The 12,375-nt window shown below is 42.6% G+C and overlaps 1 protein-coding gene across 5 annotated transcripts in view; it reads right to left on the minus strand.

Moving 5' to 3' along the window:
- The window catches only part of Rab22a (RAB22A, member RAS oncogene family), a 48,538-nt gene that overhangs the window by 34,030 nt on the left and 2,133 nt on the right, over positions 1 to 12,375 (minus strand). The window lies entirely within an intron of this gene.

Genomic DNA, 12,375 nt, shown 5'->3' on the forward strand with positions numbered 1-12,375 from the left:
AGTTACGGAAAATATGTTCTCCTGTTTTACAACTATTTTGTCAGTAATCCAATAAAAAATTAACTAAGTTATTTCTATGTCTGAGATTGAGAACCACATATTTAAATGACACTTGTATCAAAGATAAAGCCAATAATAAATCAGAAAATACTTAGAACTGAATGACAATAAGATAACAAAATACAAAAATTTACTGAGCTGAAGGAGATGACATAGCGCTCTTGCAGAGGACATTAGTTCAGTTCCCAGCATCCATGGCAGGCAGCTCACAGGGATCTGACACCTCTGGCCTCTGCAGAGCCTGCATTCATATATACATACCTGGCTCCCTCCCCCTAGTAATAAAAATAAATTAAAAAGAAAAGCCTTGCAAGTTAAGGTTTAACTTGTAAAGTGTGTGTCTTAGGGTCACTATTGCTGTGATGAAACACTGATCAAAAACAAGTTGTAGAGTCAAGACAGAAACTCTAAACAGGGCAGGAGCCTGTAGGCAGGAACTAAAGCAGGGGTGCTGCTTTATGGTTCACTCAGCATGGTTTCTTATAGAATCTGGACCACCATCCCAGGGATGATCCCACCCACAATGGGCTGGGCCCTTGCCCCATCAATCATGAATTACGAAAATGTTCTACAGGCCAGCCTAGAGCCCAATCTTACGGAGGAATTTTCTCAACTGAGGTTCTCTCCTCTCAGATGACTCTAGCCTGGATCAAGTTGGCATAAAATTAGCCAGCAGAATATGCAACAAAAGACTGAATATTGCCTGGCAGTGGTGGTGCACACTTTTAATCCCAGCACTTGGGATGCAGAAACAGGCAGATGTCTGTGAGTTGGAGGCCAGCCTGGTCTACAAGAGCTAGTTTCAGGACAGGCTTCAAAGCTACAGAGAAACCTTGTCTCAAAAAAACCAAAAGAGTTAAAATCATTAAAGAATGCAATCTACCAAAACCAGAGTCAGAAGTAAGAGAGTAATTTGCATATGAACAATCTTAGAACTATGAACGTAATTCACTCCTCAATTAACTCTATTACACAAGCAGTGCTTGAAGCTCAGATGGAAACACTGAAAAATTTTACTAATAATTTGAGGAATTAGGAGTGCTTCATGCAAGCAAGGTTACTGAATAATCACAACTTTGATACAAATCTGATAAGTGTTTGTTCCAAAAAGAGATGACATCACAGTCTCACTTGTATACACACAAATCCAGCAAGTGACAGGCAAGTGAAGTCAAATGTGATGCTTAGAACCATCAGCTTGAAAGGAGCTGGACACCTAGGAGACAAGCCTCTGGACAGGATGGGAGGAGTTTGCAGACAGGGTTAGCTGATGGGGGTGACAAACACAAAGTAGAAGTGCCCCAGCAGCAGCACTGTGGCTCTGCCTCTGTGACTCCCCTATCACAGACTACAGCTCCTCAGATGACAAGATGAGATAAACTCTTCCTCACTATGCTGTAATGGCAACAGAGAAAGGAATAAAAAAGGTACTGAGTAATGGGTTTGCTGTTGTGATAAATCTGACATTGTGATTTGTAGGCTCTGGAGACTATTAGCAGGAGGAAAGGGAGTCTGCAGCTGTGTGCCACAGAAGCTGTGCAGAGCCTACTGGGTATCTAGTAGACCAGAGTACAGAGAGCCATGCAAACAGTGAAGGGCTAGCTCATGAAGTTTCAGAGAGCAACTGGGAACTGAGCTAAAGGCCATGAAAGATATATTCTGGCTATATTCTGGTTGGGTCCTGAGAACCTTACTGAGGCTGAATTTGAAAATAATGGATTAATTTCAAGACAAGGGAACATTCGGGATGTGGCACGACTACTTCTTGGTGCTCTTATTCAGATGGGGAGGAGGGGACAGGCAGTGAGAACAGAGACATGAAAAACACAAAGTTCAGCAAGGAAAGGAGTGTTGCTGACAAGGAAGTACTGAGCCAGCTGAAGATGAGGCTAGCCTTGACTACACACAGATACAGACAGACATTCAGACATTCAGACAGACAGACAGACAGACACACACACACAAACCCAAAGTAAGAATGTCTAAAGGGGTTTTCTGCTAGAAAACAAGAAGTGTCCCCCAGGGTCAGTAGACAAGAGACTAAAGCAACTGTAGTTCAAGGAAGCAAGACTAGGGGCTGGAGAGATGGCTCAGTGGTTAAGAGCACTGACTGCTTTTGTAGAGGACCCGGGTTCAATTCCCAGCACCCACATGGCAGCTCACAACTGTCTGAAGATCCGGTTTCAGGGGATCTGACACCTTCACACCAATGCACATAAAATAAAGTTAAATAAACCATAAAAATATTAAAAAAAAGGAAGCAAGACTATATTTAGTGTCCGTGTTTTAAGACCAAGGAGGACCATAGAATCCTCTACCAAGGTTTCAGAAAGCCACCAAGGCCAGATGTGTCACAGTGTCAGTTGTGAAGGTAAGGCCTAAGTTGCAACGGATCCTAAGATATTAACAGACAACAGACCATCCACAGAGGAAAGGTGCAGGTTACAGTGTGGAGTTGGCCAAATAGAGAGGCTATGGGTATTATAGGCAGCAGATTGGTAGAAGTGGTGCTAACCAAGTCCTTTGGAGTCGATATTATTCCGTTATGGGCTTCAGAATCCAGGCGCTGAGCTGCAGAATTTGGTGTTTATAATGCTAGGTCTGGTTTTGCTTTGACCTAGCCTTTCCTTGCTATTCTTCCATTCCCAGCTTTTGGAATTGTAACTATTTACTTTATGCCACTGGATATTGGAACTATGTAACTTAGTTTTATTTTTTAGGAGCTTACAATTAAGAAATTGCCTTGAGTTTAAGAAACTTAGACCCTTAGCATTGTTGGGACTGTTAATGATTACGAGACCGACCGTCAGAAGCTAGACTGGATACACTCTGCACCTGAGATGCCCATGAGTCTATGGGAAGAGGGTGGAATGTTATAGCTTAAAGGTACTATGGTTGGGTATCGAGTTGTCCAGGGGTGAGCTTGTGATGGTTAATACTGTCAACTTGACAGACACAAGTCTATGGGCATGGCTATGAGGAGCTTTTAGATTGGATTACCTGAGGATGGAAAACCATGAAGGGGTCCCAGACTGAAGAAAACGGAAAAAGAGAAAGTAAGAAGACCACAAGCTCTCTCCTTCCTGACTGTAGATGTGGTGTGATCAGCTGTTCTAAGCTGCTACTATGACTCCTCCATCATCTCGGACCATATCACCTTAAATAGCTGAAACCAACTCTTTCTCCCTTAAGATGTTTCTTGACAGGGATTCTGTTAAGAGTGGTGGCTGTCGGCCTCCTAATACAGAGACCCCTCTACACAGTCATGTTGTGCTGATCTCAACTATAAAATTAATTGTTGCTAGTACTATTATGAATCATAATGTAAACATTTTTGGAGATAGATGTTTGTCAAAGATGTTGTGACCCACAGGTTGAGAACCACTGTGTTAGAGCAAGTAAAGCAACTAAGACATCAGTGACATATAAAAATTGCACGGATGAGGGAGGGGGGAGTGGGAGGGTGTTGGGAGGAGGGGCGGAAATGGAAACTTTCATAATTTAATAAACTTTGAAAAAAAACCTGCATGGATGAATCCTATAAAAATTCAACAAAGAGCTGGAGAGTGTTGGCACATGCCTTTAATCCCAGCACTTGGGAGGCAGAGGCAGGTGGATCTCTGTGAGTTCGAGGACAGCCTGGTCTACAAAATGAGTTGCAGGATAGCCTGTTACACAAAGAAACCCTGCATCAAAAAAAAAAAAAATCAAGCCAAACCAAACCACAAAATCTAACAAGATATTACATATCATGTGGTCAGCCTCGTACAGATAGAAAAACATGTTCACAAAGTCCACACTACCAAACTAGTAAGATCTTAGCAAACAACATCTTCTTTGAACAATGTGGTAAGGATGTGCACAGAAAAATCCTCTAGTGAACGACCATATCGCATGGTAGCTCAGTGAATGCTCTCCCAGCACCATCACAGCGCTGTCAGAGTACTCAGTCACTACTCATTCTCATCGACATTGTTAAGGAAATCCGCTGAAACCAACAAAAACAGAAATAACAAGTCAAAGGCTTAGGAGTTACTATAACAAAGCCCCACTCCCAGATGGCAGAAAAATGTGCACAGAAAACACAAAAAAACTGTTCATATGGAAGTGAATTCATAAGCAAATTCAGAAAGGTCATTGGAGAGAAGCTCAAAACCCAAGATGTTGTTATGTGTGGGGGTACGTGCCTTTCTCACAGCACTTTGAAGGCTAAGGTAAGGCGGTTCCAAGCTCAAGGTTACATACCAAACCCCACCACACAAAGCAAGACAACAACAACAAGAAGAAGACACCATAAACTTTGAATCAGCTACCACTTTCACAGCAAAATAGTGCATTAAAAACATCAACCCCCTTGAAATAACTCTAATGACAGATGTGCAGATCCACTACAGAGAAAACAGAGACTACAAAAGCCCAGGGAACGGAAGGATAATCCATATTCATAAGCTACAGCATTTAGTATTACCATGTCATTTCTCTCTAAATGGATCTGTAAATTCAATGGAAGGCTAGTCAAAACCACAGTAAGGGTCATCATGTTGGTGTGTGCCAAAACAGATGATATGATTGCTAACATTTATATGGAAATGTAACAGACCCAAAGCAGCCAAGACATTCTTGAATCACAGAACATTCAACCAACACTGGACATTGCAACTTTTTATGAAGATTAAAAAGAAAAAAGAGAGATTGTATTATTGGCACAAGGATGGAGAATGGAAAAGATGAACAGCATCTATAAAAGACCACTACTGTACAACAAGCTCACTGCAGTCCCCTGAAAACAAAGCATAAAAGCTACAGAAGGTGCTTATAGGCACCTACAAAGCACGCAAAGCCATGCTATTGTTTGAACACAAACTGTGATTCAGAGACTGTAACCCTAGGCAACAGCAGTTTTCATCTTCATCATTGTATAGGAGGTAGTCAGACAAGATGGCAGTGGAAATAAAATGGAATCATAGACACAGGAAAAGGCAGCAAGATGGCAGATTTAAACCAAACCATGCTGACAGCTACCATACACAAAGGGTCTAAACTAGTACCACAACATTCCTGACAAGAACTAAAATGTAGACAGCATGCCTAAAAACCCTAATTTTACATGTGGTTAGTAGCAACTCTACTATGTAGCTACTATAGGTCTAAACACTCCATGAAGCCATAAAGGCTAAGTTCAAGTTAGGAGAGTGCATATAAGAGCAAACTTACTTGAATGAAACTTGTAAGATGCTTGCTTGAAATACCTACCTATCAACAGGTTAAGTTTAAGATATGCAAACAGAATGCAGGGAGCCTAAATTCTACCCAAGCAGATTCAGACCAAGCACTCTTACTGGGAGTGGAGGTGAGGGTGGGGTTGGAGTGCGTATCAAGAAATCATGGTACATACAGACACTCAGAACAAAGACTTCACAACACTCTAAGCAAAAAATAAAGGTTACCATCATTCAGAGTTCAAATACTCTTTTCAGTGCAGGCAACATAAAACACCCCTATTAATAAGCATGTCTTTGCTAACATCCATTCATCTAACACCTCACACAATAGTAAACACACAACCTTCTCTAGGATAGAGGAGGTTCTAGGCCAAAAAGAGGAAATACATATGTATATCCTAATAAAATCAAAACCAATTTCTTATTAACTCTGGGTAGAGAAGGCATCCATAGCCTGCAGCAGGAGCAGCCATTGAGTTTAACTATAAAAAGGCCAGATAAGTCCCTTTTGCTACAAGGTTAGGAAGACAAAGGGCCTGGCTGTCCACACCTCAATGGTGGACCCTAACTTTATTACACCTATCTCCTTGGTGTAGTAAGGAAGTAGAAGAAAAAGCAAATGTGTGTGAACTAGAAAGGCAGAAGTGCCTGACCACAGTGACTAACTGTGTACCACAGAAAAGCCCAAGGAATTCTCAGAAAAATTGTCTTAGCTAACACAATTAGGCAAAGCCACAGCAATTTGTGTCTACACGTTATCAGCATGCAATTAAAATGAAGAAAGACTATCTATAGTAGCAAAGTGAAGCTGGAAGATTATGAGTTTTAGGACAGCTTAGGATACACATCAAGACCCTGTTCCCAAACAGCCTGCTCCAAAAAGAAAAAAGTCCCAAACCAACAAAGAATCCCAAAGCAAAGCAAACAAAAGCCATGAAGCATTTTGAGATAAACTCAGTAAAATATATATAAAGCTTGTACAGTGACAACTAAAAATGCTAACAGGAAAAAAAGGATCTAATGAGACAGAGAGAACAGGACTAGAAAGTCAAAATCAGCTTTGACTATAAGGTGAATTTAAGGTGTGTGTGTGTGTGTGTGTGTGTGTGTGTGTGTGTGTCTGTCTGTCTGTCTGTCTGTCTGTCCATGTGTTGAAAGAGAGAAGGCAAGCGCATGAAAGAGGAAGAGTGCATATACTCTGAGACCTAAGGAACAGAGGAATCATCATGTTCATGGCCAGGGCAGAACAAATATCATTAGGTTATCAATTCCCCTAAACTAGTCAGAAGGTTCCCAGTCAGATTTTCAGTATATGTTCAAAGAATTAGGCATTGTGTCCCTAAAAATCTATACACATATCCAAAGTGCCTACAAGAACAAAACAAATTTAAAAAGTAATACAATTCAGTAACTGCCACATTTCTAAAATGGGAACCAACCTCCCCTCCGTATCAGCCCATTCCTGACAAAGGTGCAAAGGCATGAACAGAAGCTGAGCTCCCAACAACCAATGCCCAGAGTGACCATGGGGAAAGTACTACCTCACACAGCAAGCACAGTAAGACAAACAGACCACAGGTCAATCTTAGAACAAAGTTACAGAAATTCTAGATCAAGGGCTGGGCTGGGCGGCACACATTTTAATCCCAGCATTAAATGTGTGCAGAGACAGTGTATCTCTCTGAGTTCTAGGCCAGTCAGGGATACCTATTGAGACTGTCTTAAAACACAGAAACAAAACTAAAACTAAAAATCAAAATCTAGAGTATAGGAGAAAATCCTGGTCTTGGATATATAGGACACAAGCTGATGCCATGAACAGAACAGAAAGAAACTGTTCTTCTTAAGATACTGGTAAGACACAAAACACTACTGATGGGTAGAAATGAAACAACACACTTCGAACTAGACCAATAAAAGCGCAGGACAAGAAGAGCACACCCTTGGGCAGTAGTAGGGAGTTGCAAAACAAAACCAGTGTAATGCATTACAGACCCAAGAGGGTGGCCGGCATTTCAGAAAGGACTGACAGATTCGGAAAGCTGTGGAATCATCCCAACTTACACACAGTCCTGGATGGAACACAAAATGAGTATTTGCTTTGTGACAGGGTCTCACTACACAGCGCTGGCTGGCTGGCCTTGAACTTACTACTTACAACAGGCTGACCTTGAATCCACTGCTCCTCCTGCCTCTACCTCTTAAGTGCAAGAATTAAAGGTGTGTATCACCACACCTAGATGATATGACTATTTTGGAAAAATCTGAAAGTTTCTTAATGAAAATTAAATAAATATTTAGTGCATGACCCAGAAATGGCACTTCTAGATAATATAACTTGAGATATATATCTGAATGAAAACTTATGTCCAAATAGATACGTTTTATTAATAACAGCAAAAAATTGTAAACTCTATTTTAGTTTATCAACTAGCCAGTGAATACATTTTGGTATATTCCATGCAATGAAACACTACTTAGTAATATAAAGGTACATGCTAGTAATACATTTAGTAATATGGGTTAAATCTCAAAAAAAAAGGCTCCAAGACAAAACATTATTAGAAGTATATAACCAGTAGCTGAATTATCTGAAGATCAAGAAAACTGATAGAAGCTTCTTAGTAGCTGCCTGGGTAGGTGCAAGGGTGGAACTGCAGAGGTCAAGCAATGGGTGTGAACACAATCAAGGAGAGAACTCTGCTCACCGGAAAGTCATTCACAGATGGCAAAGGCTTGTCACACAATGGGACACAAAACCACCAAACACAGATGACAGAGTGACACATGTGAGGCAGTGAGTGACCAGCAAATAGTCCATGGTTTGAACACAATGCTGAAACATTCAGTCTCTGCAGTCACCAGAGAAACAGAAACTAGAACAAGACAGCCCCCTCTGCCTGAGAAGAGCGACTAGGTGATGCTAGTAAGAGCCATATTACACAAGCTGTGGAGGGTCAGAGAATTCAAGCACCCAAGAACTGCCAGTGGATGAGAATACTTCAAGATACCCACTAGAACTGAATATGCACAGCTCTGTGATGCAGTGGTGTCATGGCAAGGGCTGTATGTGCCTGTGTGTGTGCCCCTAGAAATTCACAAGGGCACACAAGGCACATTAAAGAATGTTCACCGCAGAATTCTAAGTAACAGTCCTCAGTGAGAACATAGCATCCGGCACAGACCTCAACTGTGCTTTACACCCAATGGAACTCCAATGTACACACATTTTTCACAATACTCAAAAGCAGTAGGGTTACAGTCTAATTTCATTCACCTAAACTCTAAGCTTTACAGGCTTATTATGAAATAACGACTGCTAAGATGTTTACTGTACACCTCGAGCCATTCTGCACCATGTTCATATACATTAACCCAATTCTCACAACCATCTCTATAAGGTATCACAGAGTACTCCCAATATGCAAATACAGGCACAAAGAGCTTAACAAGTCCACAACAACTAAGTACATTGAGAGCTGGGAAATACGCAGCTGGCCTAGTGTGAGCGTGAGGGTGTATATTTAAACATTCACCATGCTGTGGTTCAATGGCAGAACTGTAATAGCAAAATGTGGGGAAGACAAATGTACAGGGGGTGGGAGGATAGCTAGGACCCACATTTTAAAGAGAAAATCAGTAGATAATGTCTAAAATTGGTGGTGGGGGTGGGAGGAGGGGTGCAGTGTGTGTGTGCCTGTGAGGAGAATTGGAGGACAGATCAGAAAATAGCTGCACACCATGGCAACAGCGGTCGCCTCTAAGAAATGGGTCTAAGTAGACATAGACAGGGCTGTTAGATGAACTTAAAAGCCCTAGGACACCATTCTTTTCTGTAAAACTACTGCTCTTCTCCACCCCACCCCACCCAGTCCTAGAGGAGCTTGTTATGTAGTCCAGGCTGGCCTGCAACTTCCCATCCTCCTGCCTTCACTTTCCTAGAGACCAAGCACACTGGGGATACAACTTACAGGATGCCAGCCTAGAAGGTTGAGTCCTTCTGTTCAATCATAAAGCATTAAAAAAAAAATCAAGATATAATAACAGCTGTGTCATTTATTGACTCCAATGTCTCTCCAGTCCTTTGCTTCACACTTTACCTGCATTATTTTGAATCCTCCCAACAATAAGAAGGTGGTCCCACTACCCCTTACTTTGTTGAAGAAACAGATTATAGATTTAACTGCCATTGGCTAACTAAGTGGCTAGCAAGTGGCAGAGCCACAATCCAGAGGTGTCTTGTGTTTCATTCTGAAGTCCTCCATGTCAGGTGACACTGTGGAGGTTTGGATGAGAACTGTGGTGACTGGCTGGGAGGAGGAGAAGGTGTAACTTTGGTATCTGAGGACATGCTAGTCCTGCTCCCTCCCCAGGAAAAGAGGAACAGGGATCCAAGCCTTCCAGTGGTTGCTTACAAGTACAGTCACAAGCACGCAGAGCTCCCAGGCATCTGTGGATCACGTATGGGCACAGGCTACCTGGTGAGTAGAATCTCTTCCAGGTTGGCTCTTAGGAGAGAATTTGGTGTTAACAGTGTGGGACCCACCCACCTGCCCACAGTGATGGCAACCTGTCTATTCCAGCACACCCAAGGGACACAATGAGCTTCTAAGGATTATTACAGCTCATCACAGTAGTGACTTTAATGGGGTCCTCATCCTCCTCATGTGTTTCTTGAGGGATGGAATTATATATAGCATGTAGTTGATGTCTTACCAGCTACCGCCAACACTTACCAATACTTTCTATGCTAAACCAGTGAATCTTCAGTGACTCCTCATCAAACTCCACAAAGCAGGTATGAGCCAGACAAATCCAACAGCAGCCTGGTCACTGGAGTGGAAATTCACCCAGCCAGTGTCCACTGAGAGCACTCACTGAGGTCGCAAGTCAAGTCCACAAACAAGAAGGTTCTCTGCGGCCAAGGCTCTTCCCTATTCTCTAACTCATTTGGGCCATCAGGGAAGAAGACATTTGAGGAGCAGAGGAGAGACATCCACTTCTTTAGGGAGCTAAGTCTAAACCATGGCTCTGCATCAGTGGCCAAGGAAAAGGCTAGGAGAAGCTGAAGTTGGATCACATGACCCAGGTGAAAGGATGTTTTGGGAACAAAGAGGACACGATTTGAAGAAGCCCAAGGCTTACTTCAGCAGTAAGAGAGGCCAAGCAGTACCAGTGAAAAAGGCAGCCTCAGGTGGAGGGAAGGAACCAGAGAAGACAAGGAACCTCACTCCATTACACCTGCTTTGCATCAATCATGGTGGCTCACTCCCCATCTTTAAGGCTCCTTGCCCGATCTTTGTCTCAACAGCCTCGTTGGCCACTCTTCCTTATCTTACTCTCTGTCCTCACTCAATTCAGACCCTTTTCTACCTGGCTGGCCCTTCAAACTCCCAGGGCTGTTCAGATTACTTCTTGCCACCTCTCACTCCTACCAAGTGACATACTCCTCTGCAAACACAGTTTCTAAACTTCCTTCCACTCATCTTTCAGTATTTAAATGTCAGTGTTATTAAGTGCTTCCCATTTTCCACGGGCCCCGCAGGAATCAGGCAACCCTACGCAGGTCAGGCCCTGCTTTGTGCTGACATCACAGAGACATGCTAAAGAATCATTTTCCACACAATAGTTATAGAACTTGCTTCTCTCTTAACCGACAGGGAAGCTATATGATATGAACAGAGTATGTCCAAATCAGGGTTCAGTAAATGTATTCTAAAAAGTACCAGGTAGACATACGATGGCTCATCCCAGCACTCAGGGGACTGAGTCATCCTAGGCTACATATTAAGTTTTAGTCCTACCTAAGTCTAAATATTTTTGCCTGCTGCAAAAATAAATAAAAGTGCCAGAGTGCCAGATAGCATATCCTGACTTTCTGTGCCACAGGACCCCTGCCTTTGGTCAGAACAGCCTGGAAACAGTAGATAAGTGTGACTGCTTCAGCAATGCTTTATTTACAAACAAAGCAGGCAGGGCACAAGGCTAGAGTTTGCTGATGCCAGATATAAATCACCAGCATCCAGAACACCTGCTATACCCGAACACCTTATGGATGAGATCCAATTAATGAATTAAACTTTTTGAAAAATACCCACTGGGTTTGTGGTGGTTCCCACCATGACTAGTACCCAGAGGTGGATTTAGTGACATGGGGGGTGGGGTGGAATTGTGTTGACAGTGGGCTGCACAGAGTGACAGCTGACAAAGTGGCAGGTTCTCTTCCAGCTTAAGTAGCAAGACGGTGGGGGGAGGGGATGCTGCAGGAATTCATCAGGATACATGGGCAGCAGAGCTGCAGGACAGGAGAAAGTGAAGAAAAGCTGGGGACCCAGAACTCCAGAGAGGTACATGCATCACTGGGGTGCTAGTCAAGGGAGAGAAAGTTAGAGGCAGAAAGGTAGCTAGGATAAAGGGGCTTTATAGTCTTTATTGTAAAATATGAGCAAAGATATTAATAGCCTGCGACACAGCGGGAGCCTGACAGGGCCAAGGCATGGCATGCACTTCTTCTCCCTACTCATCTGAGAGGAAATGAGGTGGTATTTACTATTTGTGGTCCTTGGGTTTCCAGCTGTGACTCGGTGTGAATGAATTATGTCACTCACTGACTCATTCGCACTTCTTGTCACTTTGTAATGCAGGTACCAACAGGACCCAAGGAGCGAGAGGTGACAACTCCAAACATGTAGACACACCCAGTTCTTCTGGAAGTATGCTATGGCAACTATAGACAGAGCGGTGGATTTCATCTGCATGCCCTCCAATGTGTAAGAAACCCAGAGATTTAACAAATTCTCAGCGAAGTCGCTCCCCAGGAGGCAGAGAATGGTCTTTACAGGACCACCACGACAGCACAGCCTGATGATGAGCCACACGCAATTTTTCTTTAAAGATAGGAAACCACTTGACTGGCAGGATTTTCAGAATAAACAGTACATAATCATTATTTAGTTGTAATTAAATTAAATTAAGCTTTTAATTTAATAGTAGAGTCTACACAGTTCTCAAGTTCTCACACAGAAAAATTAGAATTAATCCCATGATCACCCCTATGACATTTAAATAGAAAAGATTCTTGTTAAATCTCTGA

The sequence above is a fragment of the Myodes glareolus genome, chromosome 10, assembly GCF_982192425.1.
Source record: "Myodes glareolus chromosome 10, mMyoGla1.1, whole genome shotgun sequence".
In the NCBI taxonomy this organism is placed as follows: Eukaryota; Metazoa; Chordata; class Mammalia; order Rodentia; family Cricetidae; genus Myodes; species Myodes glareolus.